We start from the raw sequence: 19,419 nt of genomic DNA, 5'->3' as shown, positions 1-19,419 counted from the left end.
ATATGAAGACAAGATGATCAATTTCAACAATTGGCTTAAGTACTGGTGTCATTCAAAGGGGATCCAATGCCTGTCAGCCTGGGATGATATGCTTGACAAGCCACGATGCTTCACTAGGGACGGCTTGCACCTGTCACCCCTGGGCTTTCAGATATTGGCAAAGGCTCTTGCTACCCCCATAGTGCCTTTTTTAGGCAAGGCTCAAAAGACAAACCCACCTCCATAGGTATCACAAGGGATAAGAAACTAAGAGTAATGCTACTCAATGCCAGAAGTCTAAACCGCAAGATGCATGCACTCAAAACTCTGCTTAGCATGGAGAACATCGATATCTGTGCAGTAACAGAAACCTGGTTCAAGGCTCCCGAGAGCACCCCAGCACTACCAGGTTATACCTCATACCATGCTTTTCGGCCCCAAAACTTGGACCGAACCACAAAAGGAGGGGGAGTATCGATATTCATCAAAGATACCCACACCTCCAGGTTGGTGGCAAAGCACGAAGCATCAGAGACTATCCATGTGCAACTAACAGTGGGTAAAACTGCCTTCCAGTTTATAGCCTGCTACAGACCTCCCTCCCAAACCCAGGAACCCCACTCGTCCTTCCTGAGAACACTGGAAAATATGAAGGTCTCTCCAAATGCCATTATATTGGGCGACTTCAACTACCCAAACATAGACTGGGAGCATTACTCTAGCTCCAACACCCTAGCCCAAAGGGTCCTAGAATTCATAAACTCAAATGCTATGGAACAACTTGTTACCACTCCCACAAGAGGGGAAAACATACTGGACCTGATCATCACCAACATTGGGACTCTATGCTCCAGACCAGAACTTTATCCCTCACTGGTAAGATCAGACCATAAACTGATCTCACTGGATATTCGCATCCCGACCCCACCCCCTGCCCAGAAAACCACAGTGAAAAACTTCTCTAAAGCAAATTTCACACTCCTCAAAACTGAGGTGGAATCCTTCAAAGCCCCCGGGCCTGTGGAAAATACGGCCCAGACCGCAGAATCCTTTATAAATGCATTCTATGAACACCTTCAGGAATGCATGGATCATGCAATCCCAAATAAAACCAAGACCCAATCCTCCAAAGGCAGACATCCTGTCTGGTGGACCCCAGCCATAAACAAACTATACAATAGAAGGAGGAAACTACTACATGATAGAGCAAAATCCCAAAAAGGGAAGGCATCTCTGATCAGTATTAGCAAAAAACTAAGGGCACTCATAAAATCGTCTTAAGGCCAGCTTCAAGAGAAAAATCGCACACTAAGGATAATCACAAGGCTTTCTTTAGTTATGTTAGGAACCTGGGTGGGAATTCCCAGATATGCTCAGAATTAGTCCAAAATGACAAAAAATACACCGAACCCACAGTCATTGCCAACATCCTAGCTGACAGGTTCAGCGCAAACTCCCCCCCCCCCACCAAAAGGGCAAATATCTTTCCCAGCAGAGAGCTGCCCCCCTGACATCTCAGATGCTCAGGTAAGAGCCACCCTCTCCAAAGGAGAAAACACAGCATCAATGGGACCAGACGGTGTCCCGGGCTGCGTCCTACATGAACTCCAAGAAGAGCTAAACCCAAACATAAAACTACTGTTCAATCTCAGCCTTACTACAGGATATGTACCCAAAGAGTGGCGTACAGCAACAGTGGTCCCTCTCCACAAAGGTGGTGCCTCAACGGACCCTGGAAATGATCGCCCCATAAGCCTGACTAGCTTGGTATGCAAAGCTATGGAAAGGATCATCATGGACCTCATAAATAAAGATATTGGGGACCTACAGACACTGGATCCTACCCAGTTCAGCTTTGTTAAGGGAAGGTCCTGCCTCTTAAACCTGGTCGACTTCTTTGAAACAGTCACCAAGGCCACTGACGAAGGGAAGGTGGTCCACACAGCCTACCTGGACCTCGCAAAAGCCTTCGATACAATACCCCACTCAGGCATTATAGATAAGCTCACCAGCTTAAATATAAACCCCTATGTCACTAGATGGGTTGCAAACTGGCTCAAGGACAGAACCCACATGGTTAGAATTGCTGGAGCCATGTCAGACTCCAAACCTGTTACAAGTGGCATCCCACAAGGATCAGTCCTGGGACCTCTCTTGTTCGGTATATATTTCTCGGAGGTACAGGCCAACACAGGAGGACTGTGGCTGACCAAGTTCGCAGATGACTGTAAACTCGGCGACATAACAGACTCTCCAGCCGACACAAGCATCCTCCAAAAGGGCCTCATAGAAACAGACAACTGGTGCCAGAGCCATGGCCTCAAGCTAAACGCCAAAAAGTGTATAGTCATCCCCTTTGGCAAAAACAAAGTGTCCCCAAATTACCACATAGGTGGTAATACATTAAGTACAGAAGAAGTAATTAGGGACCTGGGGACCCAAGTTGATAGCAATCTCTCATTTGACAACCACATGGCCAAAGTGGTTAGAAAAACATTTTATATAGCCCACCTAATCATGAAGGGATTCACATCTAGATTAGGGGAGGTCATCGTGCCTCTTTACTCATCCCTCATCAGGCCCATAATCGAATACAATGCCCCTTTTAGGATGTACCTTACCAAACACCTGCAGCAACTGGAAAGACCCCAAAAGTACCTCATCAAGAGGATCAAAGGGCTCAAACAGATGCCATATGCTGCCCGGTTAAAGAAACTCCAGCTCTACTCAGTGGCATACCGCCTGCTCAGAGGCGACCTGTGCCTGACGTATAAAGCCATGTCCAACCCGGAATTAAGGGACATGCTGCACCTCAAAAAATCCAAATCCCATCGAGCTACATGCTCGAAAGACTTGAACCTCAGCACTGAAATAAATAGGACATGCTGGAGGGACAGATTCATAACCCAGAGGCTCCCTTCACTCTGGAATAAAATCCCAGTCCAGGTTAGGCAGAGTCCCTCATTGACTCTCTTCAAGAGGAATCTTGATGAGTGGATGGGAGATCGTAGGTTTACCCCGGGTATCACATCTGTGTCACTGTTAGACAGAGGCACAGTATACTAACCTCGAAAAAGGGCATAGCAAAATTAATTTAAAATGGGTGGCGAAAGACAAACATACTCTGGCTAGGTTTATAAATGCCCTAGGGCAGATAGCCTAGTATGAGCCTATAAGCAAATAAATAAATAAATATTACACAATAAAAACAAAGTTGCTTGTTTCTGAATTAATGTCCTCTTGCACAATATCAATAAGGTTACTTGTTTCTGTATTACTGTCCTGTGGCACTACTGTATAATCTAATGGCACTGCGAGGTTTGACAGCAGCCATATGAAATGCTTTTCTGAGATAATGTTCACATGCAAAACTTTACCAGTGTTAGGAAGCAATGTGATTACTATTCATAAACTGGCTATAGATACAAGAGGTCTTGTGGGTTAGATGGTTGACTATTTTATTAAACTGCCCAGCAAGTGGCCTAAAGCTCTGGCTGCAAAGAAAACCCATTATCACACACAGACACCACAGATCAGTATTTGCAATGGATATGTCCTTTACTGATGAAAATATTTTGTATTTTTTCATACACATGTTATGACAGGTGATAAGGGTCTTGAATCTGCATACTGTAGCACTTTGTGCCTCACTAATTCATATGTGTGCATCATATCAATTGTCTCCAAATTGTAACGTATAAATTACTGTTGCTTAACAATTCCTTACTCTAGTGCAATGTATACAATAATGGCTTACTTATTCCCTTTAGATGTTTTTGAAAATCAGTAAAGGAATCTGTATATAATGGTAATACAAAAACAGACACAGTCTCTATATCTCTCTCACACACACATTTTTTATATCTATCTCTCTCTCACACACACACATTTTTTATATCTATATCTATATCTATCTATATATCTATATATCTATATATCTATATATCTATATATCTATATATATATATATATATATATATAGGTCCCCTTCCATTTGATCGAACTTTTAAAAGTTCGACTTTCATATGGCCGAGACCATATGATCGAACTTTTAAAAGTTCGAATGTTCTGAACGAAGATATCCAAAGAGCATGGAACAGGGATATTTCACTTTTCCACACTGTAGTATGATCTCGGAGGTAGTATATTTAAATAGCAGGGGATGTGGGTGGCGCAGGGGGGCTTGCCCCCCTGCTAAAAACATTCAGGTAATTTTTTAGTTTTGTTTTACCTTTTTTATCAGGTGTTCAAACTTTTAAACATTCGATCATATGGTCTCAGCCATATGAAAGTCGAACATTTAAAAGATTGATCATCTGAAGTAGACCCATATATATATATATATATATACATATATATATTTATATACACACACACACACACACACACATATATCTATCTATCTATCTATATATATATATATATATATATATATATATATATATATATATATATTTATATATATGCGTGTATGTGAGTGTGTGTGTGTGTGTGTGTGTGTGTGTGTGTGTGTGGGTGACAGATCGTTAAAAATTGAACCACAATTGATCAAGCAAAAACGATCAATCAGCAGCAGTTCGAAACAAACACAATAAAAGAACAAACCTTATTTTGTGCAGGGAGACACACTTCATACCTCCTACTAAATATGTATGTATGTATGTATATTGGGTCTACTTCTATTCACTGACTCCCATTTCATCGAACTTTCATTTCACTGAAAGTTCATTACATCGATAAGCATTTGCCCCCTTCCCCAATGTTGTGCGACCCTGGAGTTGATATATATTGTAGGGGGGGTGTGGGGGGCACAGACCCCCACACTGGGAGGTGTGGGGGGCGAAGCCCCCCACCTAAAATGCTTGTCGATGTAATGAACTTTCAGTGAAATGAAAGTTCGACGAAATGGGAGTCAGTGAATAGAAGTAGACCCATATATATATATATATATATATATATATATATATGGTTCTAGGTCATAAGATCGACAGCCACTCTCACCGACAACAAAAACATCGACACCACATTATCGACAAACCATAAACACGACACCTCACATGCCCGACAAACAAGTAACCGACGGTCCACAAACACGAAACCCCACACACTGCACAAACCACAATAACAACAATCAACTAACAAAACACATCTCCTTATCCAAAAACCACACACAGAACATAAGCACACCAAAATCCTCACAAACCCACACTAAACCTCACACACACAACTACGTCCAACCCTAACCCAAACCCTTACCCTAAGGTCCATCACTATCGCACACTCAGCTAACCCGCGCCCTAACCCTAACTCACTTAACCCACCCCTAACCCAAAAATACCACTACCGCACACTTACATAACCCGCGCCCTAACCCTAACTCACTTAACCCGCCCCTAACCCTGCCACTACCGCACACTTACCTAACCCGCGCCCTAACCTTAACTCACTTAACCCACCCCTAACCCAAAAAATACCACTACCGCACACTTACCCAACCCGCGCCCTAACCCTAACTCACTTAACCCACCCCTATCCCCACAGACTGTCACTATCCACACTTACCTTAGTCGCACCCTAACGTCCGTCACCACCGCATACTCACACAGCCTTCTTTCCAACTCACTATCCCTGGCATCGGAGTTTTCATCCGTAGCGTCGGTCTTTCGAGTGTCGATCATCTGGCGCCCGCTCATGCATTGTCGGTCATCTCAGCTGTCGATCTTCTAACCTACACCCATATATATATATATATATATATATATATATATATATATATATATATACTAAATTTGATATTGCACTATAGTGGGGAAAGGGCAAATTCCCTAATCTCCACTGTACCATCACTGACCAGCTGATTTTTGATCATCTGTGTTGGCAGTTTTCCAGGTTCAACAGTTGCCATTCAACAACTTTTGAGGAACCCATACATCTATATGGGTCTACTTAAAGTAATCTAAACTTAGAAATATTTAAACACAAATATCATCAAAAAACTAAACTGAAAAATATGTCAAGTCAAACATATCTAAACACAAAATGTCAACAAAATCTAACCACATGCAAACATCTGGAAATTGAGACAAAATGATCGACTGTGGTGGGGTATAGGAATATCAGCTGCCATTCTCCTTGCTTTAAACTGAGCATGGAGTGGAATCCAAGTATAGGCTAATGCCAGACAACCTTTTGGCATGGCTTGAAGTAGAAAGCTTGGAGACAAGTGCAGGTAATGAGCAGCATATGATGAGGGTGGTAGGTATAAAGAGGATATAAGTGGGTGAATGGAAAATAATTTTTGGGAACATTGTGATTGTTCACACCAAATAAATGAATGAAAATACAGAAATAAATATAAAAAGGGAACACAAAGATATGAAATTACTGCAGAAGGCAATACTCAATGTGTAGATAACTGTTGGTCAGCTCCAAAGATGTACACGGATACAATTCTATGATCCAAGTGACCCAAGTTTGATTAGTGACTCTGGCTTCATGGAGCTGGCAAGTGAGGATCAGTATGCCTATCCTGTGGACAGCATCGAGCAGGCCTTGTACTGCCATAATCCATCTGAGGGGTAGCAGTACAATTACACATCGTGGGAGTGGGATTTTAGCTCAACAAACCAACAGCTGACAGTTGTCTTCATAACAAGTGCACAGGAGCATGCATGCACTCAAAAGGGAAGGCACTGTCGACAGCCTTGACTGTTATGCAGGTAGCTTGTTCACCTGCACAAGTGGTTGAATTAGTGCCATTAAACATGTTCTTGCTCCCAGGAAGTCAATGAAAAGCATGGAAGCACCCTCATGGTTCCCTATATTACATTCCCTCCAGATGGCTCTCACCCTCATACTTTTGGTTGGTAACTATCCAATTAAAAAGATATGAAAAGGCACAAGTCCAGTAGGAGAAGAATTGATGGTAAACAGGCCTGAGACCAAAAATGATCTGGAAAAAAAGGAATAATCTAGCAACAGATTTTCCATTGGGGGAATCTGACTCCCAAGCAGAGGGGAAGGATATTTCTCTCTGCATTTCAACCTTGGCCCCGTAGCGTCCATCCAGGAGTGTACTTGCCAACTTGGTCCCCTGCAAAGCTGAAGTATGAACTACCAGCTAAAATCAACCACAGACCCTCCCGGCTGACCAAAGGCATGTCAACTATTTAATCTTGGTCCGCTGTCATGCTGAAGAGTGAACTACCAGTTATAACCAACCACAGACCCTCTCTGCTGACTAACGGAGTGTCAATTAAATAATCTTGGTCCCCTGCAAAGCTGAAGTGTGAACTACCAGTTAAAATCAACCACAGACCCTCGCAGCTGAACAAAGGCATGTCAACTATTTAATCTTGGTCCCCTGTCAAGCTGAAGAGTGAACTACCAGTTATAACTAACCACAGACCCTCCTGGCTGACCAACGGAGTGTCAGTTAACTAATGTATGCACCACCTTTCATGAATATAAAATAAATAGCTGTTCTGTTACTGCATGTCACTATTAACTGCATTCTAACAGTCCTGGATTGGTTCTGCACCCCCCAGCTACATGTATGCATTTTTTTCTAATCCCTCTTTCTCCATATGTTGCTATTATATGCAACAAAACTTGTGTTAAACAGAAGGGACTTAGCCGCATTTATTAGTCTTTAGTCCTATCTATCAGACAATAGATATATTTTAGACATTACCATCACTGGAAACCTAGCCAATTCAGTGCAGTTTTATGGTGATTTGATAGATAAAACCTGACCAGAGGTTTTTCCAGATTTTTTATTTTTGGTATTACTGTTACAATACTTTCTCGGCTCATCCCGCTTTGCTCGGGCTCACTCGGCTCCCCTACCCCCATTCCCACCCACCTCCCCTTTCCTCAGATTTATAGTCTACAGACCACTCCCTTTCTCCACTCCATCCAACTACGTTTCAACACACCCATCCCTGCCTTCCACCAACCATCATAATACACTACAATCACATCACATACCACACCTACTTAATTACTATAGCTATCACCTCATCTCTCATTCCATCTACACTGATACCACACTACCATAACCTGTAGCATTCTCTTGCCATACTACATTTACTAATAAATTCTTAACCTAATCCAATTCTCTTTAAGTACTTTTAGAGCACTTATCTACTATACCCACCTCCCTTCTTAATATGTCCTGCCTAAGTAATTATACACAGTAAATATTACTAACAATACTCTTATTACTTGCACATACTACCTTCTATCACAGCATTTCACTGCACATATTACCTCACCATGCCACTTCAACCACTTATTCCACATTATTTACACACCTCTCCCCTACCATTACCACAACTAACCTACATACACACATTTTTCTCCATATCATCAAACCAATCTTTCCTTCCCATCATACCAACAAAATAGCTGCCAAATATGACAGGAACATAAATAACCTATTCAGAACTAAAACTAGTATTGCAGCTAAACTATCACTCAGTGGAGACATTCACCCATAGCCTGGCCCAAATGGTAATAACTCCAACATGTAATATATATCACTCTCCTAACATACTCAATACTCCTAGACAGGCTAATGATCTAGTAATACTTATATGAATATCAGAAGCATTACCAAAAAAATCCATTATCTACACTCTACTCTATCCCTATATTCTCCTGACCTCTTATTACTAACTGAAACCTGGCTAAAACCTGAAATCTCCAACAATGAAATACTTGCCCCAGGCTATAATATCCTATGTAATGATCACACAACTAAAAAGGGAGGTGGTGTAGCCCTGATGTTTAAAAATCAATTAAATGTGGCTAATCTGGATATAAGTACACCTCCTTTAGCTAATACAGAAATTCTAATTGTAAAACTTAAAATTAACTCTAAAAAAGGTATAGCTAGAATTGGTTGATACATACCATCTGGCAACAACATAACAATACCGGAGACCCTACTCAAATGGAACTCTGATGTTCTCCAACATGAAACCATTATCTTAGGGGACTTTAACATTGATTGGTTAACCTGTAACTCTAGTTCTCCAGCCAACTTTGCCAACCTCCATGGTTTTTCCCAGCTCATCCAGTCTCCTACTAGAATTGACAAATCAACAAACAGTCAGTACTTACCTGGATTCTTACAAACAGACCAACCCTTATATCCCAATCAGGCTGTCTACCTGACAGCCTGAGCGACCACCTACCAACATTTGCAATTAGAGCTCATACATATCAGGTAAAGCCCACTACCTACCAAATAATCAGAAACATAAAAAACTTCAATACAACAAGCTTTATTAATATGATCAAAGCCTGTAACTGGTCTCCTCTCAAATACCTAAAACTAGATGAAGCAGTACAATATTTCAGCTCTACCTTCCTACACATCCTTGATTCCCTGGCCCCTCTTCAAACCACCAGAGTTAAATGTAATCATGCCCCTTGGATAAGTAAAGACACTAGATCTCTGCTAAAATCCAGAGATAAAGCCTGGGCTCTTTGGCATAAAATTGGAGCACATTATAGATAAGAAGGTTTTCCTTGAACTTCGTAACAAAGCAAAGAAATGTGTTAAAACAGACAAAACTAGTTACTTCCACAATATCCAATCTAGATATCAAAACAATCCCAAAATATTTTGGTCAGCAATTAACAATATTCTCCACCCTGAAAAATAAGGCACTCCCCCTCCAACCTTAATAGATACTTCAAATAATATTTCCTCTCTATTTAACAAATTCTTCACTGAATCAAGTCATAGCACTTGCTAACTCTCAGAGATGTTCAACCTCAAACCTACCAACTGATCTCCATACTACTAATAATAATGGCTTTAATTTCCACCCCATTCCCAATGACAAAATCAGATGCCTCCTTAGTAATTTAAAACCTACCACTTTAGCTGGTGACAAACTCCCTGCTGAAGTCCTAAAAATAGCTGCCGATACCACAGCATATCCAGTATCCAGTCTCATCAACCGTTCCATATCTGAAAACCTAGTCCCAGAGATCTGGAAAGTGTCTCATGTCATTCCACTACATAAAGGTGGTAATTCTAAAGCGCTAACAAACTATCAAACTATCCCCCCATAGCCATACTCTCACCTCTATCCAAAATATTGGAGAGATGTGTACACACACATATTATAAAATACCTTAACACCCATAACCTCCTCACCAATACTCAGCATGGTTTCAGAACATACCACAGCACCATAATAGCCCTTATGTCATTTACTCATACAATTAACACCCACAGAAATGTATTTTTTATTTACTTTCAGTTTGTTTGCCAGGATAGTCCATTGGGCCACAAGGAGCCCATTTTCAATGGAGTCCTGGGGAGAAAAGCTCCAGAGTAGTACAAAATATACATAGTGATAAGACAAATGAATATAATATACATAGCAACAAGAGAAATACAATATGATACAAATATAATTACAAGAAGATACTGAGAAACAAGTTTAAATAAAAATGTGGTTACAATTCTTGTAAGATATGGGTGTTACCAAAGTTATTGGTAAGAGTGTTGCACAAAAGTCTCCGCTGTCTTTCTTGACCTCTCCAAGGCATTTCATATGGTTAACCATAGTAAACTCATTATATCCCTCTCTAAACTAAATCTTAGCAAACCCACCCTCTCTCCTGCTTTCATAGTTAACAAATAGACAGCAAGCAGTAAAATGGAGGCAAGACTCTCTCTCCTCTTTTATCACTTACAATAGGCGTTCCCCATGGCTCCATACCAGGTCACTTACTTTTCTCTATCATTACTAACAACCTCCACACTTTAACTTTTCATGCTTCAGTCATTCAATATGCTGATGACTCTACATTAATCTGTTCCTCACCTTCTCTCCTAGAACTAGAAGTGAAAACACAGGCCTCCTCACTCTCTGTAGAAATATGGCTCAATAACTCTCAACTAATATGTAACCCTAACAAAACAAAACTTCTCATCGTCCTTCCAACCAACCACACCACTCATACAACCACATTTTCTATCGCATCTAACAATAACACTACTATCCTTCCTGTCACTCGCACCAAACTTCTTGGAGTCGAGACCACAACATGAGATGTGACACTCAGATTTCACTCACTGTTAAGAAAGTTTACATAAAATTAGGGGGACTATATAGAAAAAAAATTCCTCATAAATAGCACTAAAGCCCAACTAGCACAAACATACCTCCTGTCCACACTTCTATATGCCTCCCCTATCCTAACCAACCCCAGAAAATCAGACATGTCCAAACTTGAAGTTTGATATAACAAAATAGAAAAGTTTGCCTCCAATAGCTCACATCTCAGTCACCATTGCTCAGCCCTAAAAAACTCAACTGGCTTGAACTTCCTCAACTTCTACTTTATAATCAACTTATACTAATAAAAAAATACTTTATTACCCCAAGAAAACCCCACCTAATACAATCTTACTCCAGTACTAAGGTCCTACGTTCCAAAAACAAATATCTTCTACAAGTTACTATAGCCAATAACTCTGCAGGAGTTTCTCTTTATTCAAACTATATAGTCAAAATGGAACACTCTGCCCACAAATATAATAGCCACCACTACCTTGACCCAATTTAAAAATGCCTAAAAACACACTTTCAAGTCAACTGGACGTGCAATTGTACCTCGCCAGGCTAGATTATCTCCATCATACATCGGCTCACTCAATAACCTTCCCCTCCAATACTGTCAGGCAGTTAACCTGATTTTTTTTTCTCAGCTTAAATAGTTTAGTTCTTCATATTTTATATCCTAATCTTCCTTCTACACTTAATCATTTTCTCTTTATTTAATGTTATCTCTGAACTGATTGTCAGTAACAAAGACTGCTTAAATTTGTTTTCCTATAATCAGTGTAAATATATCTATTTTTTTGTATCGTGTTATCACTTAAATTTTGTATCACAGGTGTCTTCTTGTATATGAAAATGTAAATGTCACTCTTCTGAAACTACAACATTGTACTATGTTAAATCCTGTCTTTCTAATATGTGGAGCATTTCTCCCCAGGCCTCTGCTGAAAAAGGACTTGTGTCCAGTCGGACTTTCCTGGTAACCAAATGCAAAATAAAATAAAATAAATAAATACATTTTCATAATGACATTTGTGAGCACAGAGGATATCAAAATAAGCAAAGCAGGTAGAGGGTTAATTTAGGTGGGAGAATGAACAAGGTAGAAAGGATAGTGGAGAATTTATCTGATATAAATAGTGATACATTTTTTATACTATTTTTTCATCAAAATGGAACAAACAGATATGCAGTCCATGACAAAAGTGATGGTGGAGTACTTTGTAGTTTTTGTCACACCCTTTAAAAACAGACTATGAAAGATTAATATCATAAAGGGATGCATCACAGTGGAGCATAAGAGACAAAGAAGGGTAGACTGAAAGACTTATGGAGTGAGTAGTACCCAATGAAAGAACATACCTTCAAGTATCCTGATGTGGATCAACAGACACAATAGGTTTTGAAAGAGAGCAAAAGAGAGAGAGAGAGAGAGAGAGAGAGAGAGACAGAAGGCTGGTGTCCTTGCAAATAACACACTGTGGTACTAGAGACAGAAATAAATCAGATCACGTCCACATTTATTTTGTGACAAAAGTTGTAAACATGTTTCAAAAACATAGGGTGGTACTGGGCAAGTCATAACTGTGAAGAAAATCAGAGAATGTTTCTTCAAAGCAAAGAGGACAATTACTGTCAGAAAACCAAACAGTGTGAGCAAACCTGGCCGGGGGGGGGGGGGGGGTGTTGGGGCAACTATGTAACTGAGAAAGACAGCGATAACGGAGTAATTAATGGCACCTAAGGGCAAAAGGAGAAAACAGGAAGAGAAAAAAGTAACCGTAATGGGAGCTCAGGTTGTTAATGGTATAAAGAAAATCTTGGGAGGGAATTATAGACAAAGAACACACAAAGACTTTTGCTACTAGAACTAGCTGGCTTACATGTAAAAATCTCATACTCAGTCCTAAAAAATCAAAATCTATGAGCTTTAGGAAAAACAAAAGGCTTCTTAATTACACAACACCCTCCTTATAAAAGACTAGGTACACAATCCTTTTAGGACCACCTCCCATTTCATATATTTTGGCATCTGGTTACATTAATCATATAATTTTCAAAAACTGAGAACTAATATTAAATACATCCTCTTATGGCCACAAAAACATACTTCATCTCTTTCCCCACTTGGCAGGGCAACCATAGGTTAAGGAGCACTATCTGTACAGCTAGACTATGGCTTACCTACTTATGCCACTGCCTTCAGTAATAACACAGCTCTACAAAATTCTCTCATACAAATTCTGCCACGTCACAACTAAGTCTCCCTAACATTACTACATGACACTTTCCAAAGCTAAATGGATCCCCAACAGAGGTAGAGTGACAATCCTAACAGGCTCTGTCCTCTATTAATTGCTTGAGCAAGAAACCCCTTCACCCCTCACCATGAAACTCAATGCCTATAACACCCTCACCCCTCACCATGAGCCTCATAGTCTATACCACCCTCACCCTCACCATGAGACTCACTGCCTATACTAGCCCCACCCCTCACAATGAGACTCACTGCCTATACCACCCTCACCCCTCACCATGAGACTCACTGTCTATACTACCCTCACCCTTCACCATGAGACTCATTGCCTATACCACCCTCACCCCTCACCATTTGACTCATTGCCTATACCACACTCACCCCTCACCATGAGCCTCATTGTCTATACCACCCTCACCATGAGACTCATTGCCTATACCACTCCCACTCCTCACAAAGAGATTTATTGCCTATACTACCCCTCACAGTGAGACTCATTGTCTATACCATCCTCAGCCTTCACTACGAGACTCACTGCCCACCACCACTCCTCACAATGAGACTCATTGCCTATACTCACAATGAGACTCATTGCCTATACCACCCCCACCCTTCCTCATGAGACTCATTGCCTATACTACCTCCACCCCTGACAATTAGACTCATTGCCTATACCATCCTCACCCTTTACCAGGAGACTCAGTGCCTATACCATCCTCACCCCTCACCATGAGACTCATTCCCTATACCACCCTCACCTCTCACCATAAGACTCATTGCCTATACCACCCTCACCTCTCACCATTTCAGGAACCATTCCAACTCTGCACTGTCACTTCAGACACCCTCAACAAAGCTTCACTGCTCAGGCAACAGTTGCTCAGTAGTTGCACCCAAACTCTGCCAAGCTCTCCCACCCTACATCACAGACATTTTCACCTACATCAAATTTTGACCTCAACTCAAGTAATGTTTGCTTAAACAAAACACCTGTAAGTGCTGCTGAACAGGACATCACACTTAACTACAATGTCCATATTCTCTAGCTGCTTCTTCAGCATCACTAAAATTGTGTTTTTAACCAACCAGTGAAATACAAATTAGGTATATTTCTGATAATATCAAAGAGAAAATGGATTATCAGGAGAGCTGATAAATGAAAATAACCCCATATTTCACTCACTAAATTGCCAACTAGTTCACTGATAGGATGCAGAAAATCAAAACAGGGGATGTTACCTCCATAAATAAAGCAGTCACCAGGGGAGTCCCCCAGCGTTCTGTGTTGGGTCCTCTCCTGTTTGGCATCTACTTCCCCGAAGTAAAAGTCAATACCAAAGGGATCTGGCTGACTAGGTTTGCAGATAATTGCAAGCTAGGAGCAGTCATCGAGTCCATAAATGATTTAGCCATCCTGAAGGAAGGCTGCTCTCAAATAAATAACTGGTGCTAAAATCATGGACTGAAACTAAATGCCAAAAAATGCATTATCATATCCTTTGGGAAGTTATCTACCTCAGGGAACTACCACATGAACAATACACTCCTAAAAGTTGACTTAGTTGTTTGGGATTTGGGAATTTATGTGGGCAGTAATCTGATTTTTGACTAACGTGTCCATTGTTATTAAAAAGTCACTCTATACTGCAGTTTATAAACAAAGGGTTTGATTCTTACTAGGAATGTCACTGACCCCCTTTAATCAGCCCTCATTAGTTCAGTCACTGAGTATAATGCCCACTCCTGCATGTGTCTATCCAGGCACATGCAACAACTGAAATGCCCACAGAGATACCTTACTAAAAGGATAAAAGGATACAAGGCCTAAATAACATATCCTACATGGACCTGCTAAAAGCCCTGTCACTATACTCTGTATTCTACAGACTGCTAAGAGGTGACCTCTGTCTGGCATTCAAAGCATCATCCTACTCAATACTGATGGATTTACTGCACATCAGGAACTCAAATGGCATCAGAAATACCCTGTCTAGGGATATAAACCTCTTCTGCAACATCAGCCGAATGTTTTTTGGGACACGTTTATCTTGCAGAGGATACAGCTTCTCTAGAACAGACTCCCCATCCATGAAAAGTAAAGTTCATCCTTGTCAATATTCATGCACAACTTGGATCTATGGATGGGAAAAAGAAACTTTATCACAGGACTGCTTCTTCTACTACTAATGGGCAGAGGCAGCTCCTAAATGCTTCACCGCATGAATGAGTACCCTCATATTATCTAGGGGATAATCCCAGTTATTCTCATTAGGGGTAACATAGGCTAATCTAACACCAAATGGGATAGGTTACAATTCAAGCACAAAAAGGAAAATTGGCTAGGCTTAAAATGGACCACAAGGTCAGCTAGCATTGTACTTAACTATGAACCTTTAACAGGCAAATCCCCTAAGGATGGTACTACAGGAAGAAGACAATATAACTGCCATGTAGCCATTGCCTGCAATGCAGGTAGTAGAGCATGGTTAGTAATTTTACCCGAAAAGGCAAGGAACTAATCTGACCAAAGAAACTATAGAGCAATCTTTTTATTTAACACACATACAGATTCTGGTATAAATGGCATCCAGATTAAACAGGAGTTTGCCCAGTCAGACATAAAAAGGACAAAGCAGATTTGTTAAACATTGCCAAGCCAAAAGACAACTAACAAGTAATAATATACGTCATGTACAATGTAGAAAATAGAGGGAATGGTCTGGAATGAGGGTATAGTTTTATCTGGAGTCAGATTTCAAAAGAGTTGCTCTCAGTACAAGAGAGCAAAAGGAAAATCTCCTTTACATCATTTGAGAGATTTAAGAAAAAAGAGGAAATGGTGGAGTGATGCATTACTTCAATGTAAATAGTTGGATAGCAAAACACTGTTGCAACCTAAAAGAAATAAGCAAACCACTGGGGTACCCTGGAATACATTGTGGGGTATATTTAAAAGTAGGCATGGGCTTATTTATTCAGACTTAGGGAAATCCACAGAAAGTGCTATAACAGGAGCTATATAAAAAAAATGGAAGGACAATGACAGTCTTAAGTTTCGTAAGTCTCTATGGAATAAAACATGGAACTCACCCAGCCAGATAAGTAGGTGGACTAATACCTAGGAGTAATACTTAGTATTACAGCTCAGGTGATATACAACACTCACAGATGTCTATTAAGAGAAAAGAAAACCATGACACCGGTCATGTTGTAGGACACAGGAAACATACTTTGGAACTGTAAACAGGGTGGAGATAAACGATTAGAGGCATGGTATGTGTGAGAGCACATTTTTGGTTGGGCACAGGAAGTGACTCAATCACTCAGTTAATGGGAGCAACAAGAGTTGGTAGTAATTAGTGTCTTATCCTTGGTAGTTAAACCTCTAAGAGCCAAAAACAGAAAGCCAATCACTACCAGAAAAATGAGACATGCACAAATAATTTATATCAGTATCCAGAAAAAAAAATGAGGGGAAGAAACTGCAAGAAAGTTAGAAACCCTAACTAAAGGTAAGAAAAATTGTTTTGGCATTCTCCAGAATGGGGATAGGTTGAAGTTATTAGATGACAACATTCTTTTAAAGCTTTCATCTTTCTGAATCTGTGAATACAAAAAATATTTCTATAACAATTGAAGTAACTATTTTGTGTGTCACATATTGGCAATTATACTATTCTTCAGCTGCAGAGTGTAATGGGACCGCCACCCACACACTGTCTAGCTGCATCTTCAAGAAGTGTGCATGTATGTATGTATGTTTTTCAATTTGCTATACATGAAGTTCAATAAAAATATACCAAGTATTTTTCTCTCTTGTATCTGAACTTTAGTATAATCTTTCTCTCACTATTCACCAAGTCAATATCCAAAAATTATTTTATAATCATATCACTGCCCATCTTCAGTTAGGCTGACTTTATAACTGCAAAGAAGGTATCATTTTAATCACTTTCTTTCAAAGTGTAGTTACAACAGAATGTCTTTACTTCACTAATTACACTTCTCCAAAATATGTCTCCTCAGAAAAGATGTTGTATACTGAAAAATTCTTTGTACATATGTATCTACATATGCATCTACATACACATGAAACAAGTCATGTGCATTCAGAATCACCAGTTAGCTGAAACACCTGATGTTCATAAGGATCATTTGCATATATCCCATGTGCCTCTGATACAAGAGGTTTGGGAGGTCACCCAGTGGAGGTTCTAGCTTTGCTGGAGTTTTCATTTTGTTTTTACTGATTGTTTTTTTCAATGTCCTTCTCACTTATTGTTTAAGTTTGTTGTTTGGGTTATTTTTGCAGTGACCCTAATGATAATGGACATCAGCTGGGTATAACAGCCCTGTGTTTCATATGATTAGTCAAACACTCTGCTTGTGCTGTGGAAGTCATAACAAGCTAGAAATATGCATATCTACAGCTAGTGTTGTTTGGCTTTATTGGGCTAAAATTGTCCATTAAGTCATTGGCATTCAGAATCACCAATTAGCTGAAACATCTAATATTCAAAAAGGTCATTTGCATATATCTATGTGCCTCTTATACAAGAGATTTGGGAGGTCACTCAGTTGAGGTTCTAGCTTTGCTGGAGTTTTCATTTTGTTTATACTGACTGTTTTTTTCAGTGACCTTCGTACTTATTGTTTTAGTTTGTTGTTTGAGATATTTTTGCAGTGACCCTAATGATAATGGACATCAGCTGGGTATAACAGCCCTGTGTTTCTTATGCTTAGTCAAACACTCTGCTTGTGCTGTGCTGATGAGGTCATAACAAGCCAGAAATATGCATATCTACAGCTAGTGTGGTTTGGCTTTATTGGGTTTAAATTGTCCATTAGGTCATCGGCATTCAGAATCACCAATTAGCTGAAACACCTGATGTTCATAAAGGTCATTTGCATATATCCCATGTGCACTGATACAAGAGTTTGGGAGGTCACTCAGTGAAGGTTCTAGCTTTGCTGGAGTTTTCATTTTATTTTTATGGATTGTTTTTTTTCAGTGACCTTCTCACTTATTGTTCTATTTTATTGTTTGTTTTACTTTTGCAGTGAACCTAATGATAATGGACATCAGCTGGGTATAACAGCCCTGTGTTTCTTATCCTTAGTCAAACACTCTGCTTCTGCTGATGAGGTCATAACAAGGCGGAAATATGCATATCTACAGCTAGTGGGGTTTGGCTTTATGGGGCTAAAATTGTCCATTAAATATGACAAAACAAGTCATGGGCATTCAGAATCACCAATTAGCTGAAACACCTGAAGTTCATAAGGGTCATTTGCATATATTCCATGTGCCTCTGATACAAGAGGTTTGGGAGGTCACTCAGTGGAGGTTCTAGCTTTGCTGGAGTTTTCATTTTGTTTTTACTGATTGGTTCTTCAGTGACCTTCTCACTTATTGCTTTAATTTTTTGTTTGGGATATTTTTTCAGTGACCCTAATGATAATGGACATCAGCTGGGCATAACAGCCCTGTGTTTCTTATGCTTAGTCAAACACTCTGCTTGTGCTGTGCTGATGAGGTCATAAGAAGGTGGAGATATGCAAATCTACAGCTAGTGGGGTTTGGTTTTATTGGGTTGAAATTGTTCATTAAAATGAAGAAACAAGTAATGGGCATTCAGAATCACCAATTAGCTGAAACACCTGATGTTCATAAGGGTCATTTGCATATATCACATGTGCCTGTTATACAAGAGGTTTGGGAGGTCACTCAAGTGGAGATTCTAGCTTTGCTGGAGTTTTCACTTTGTTTTTACTGATTGTTTTTTCAGTGACCTTCTAACTTATTGTTTTAGTTTGTTGTTTGGGATATTTTTGCAGTGACCCTAATGATAATGGACATCATCTAGGTATAATAGCCCTGTGTTTCTTCTGCTTAGTTAAACCCTCTGCTTGTGCTGTGCTGATGAGGTCATAACAAGGCAGAAATTTGCATATCTACAGCTAGTAGGGTTTGGCTTTATTGGGCTGAAATTGTCCATTAAAATGACAAAACAAGTCATGGTCATTCAGAATCACCAATTAGCTGAAACATCTGATGTTCAAAAGGGTTATTTGCATATATCCCATGTGCCT

At 40.0% G+C, this 19,419-nt stretch overlaps 1 protein-coding gene across 1 annotated transcript in view; it reads right to left on the bottom strand.

The window, feature by feature from the left end:
• The window catches only part of SLC44A5 (solute carrier family 44 member 5), a 4,403,163-nt gene that overhangs the window by 2,798,978 nt on the left and 1,584,766 nt on the right, over positions 1-19,419 (bottom strand). The window lies entirely within an intron of this gene.

The sequence above is a fragment of the Protopterus annectens genome, chromosome 10.part0 (genome assembly GCF_019279795.1).
Source record: "Protopterus annectens isolate FY-2018-M chromosome 10.part0, PAN1.0, whole genome shotgun sequence".
Classification (NCBI taxonomy): Eukaryota; Metazoa; Chordata; order Ceratodontiformes; family Protopteridae; genus Protopterus; species Protopterus annectens.
The sequence above is the reverse complement of the archived record's forward strand: the minus strand, read 5'-3'. Positions and strand labels throughout refer to the sequence as shown.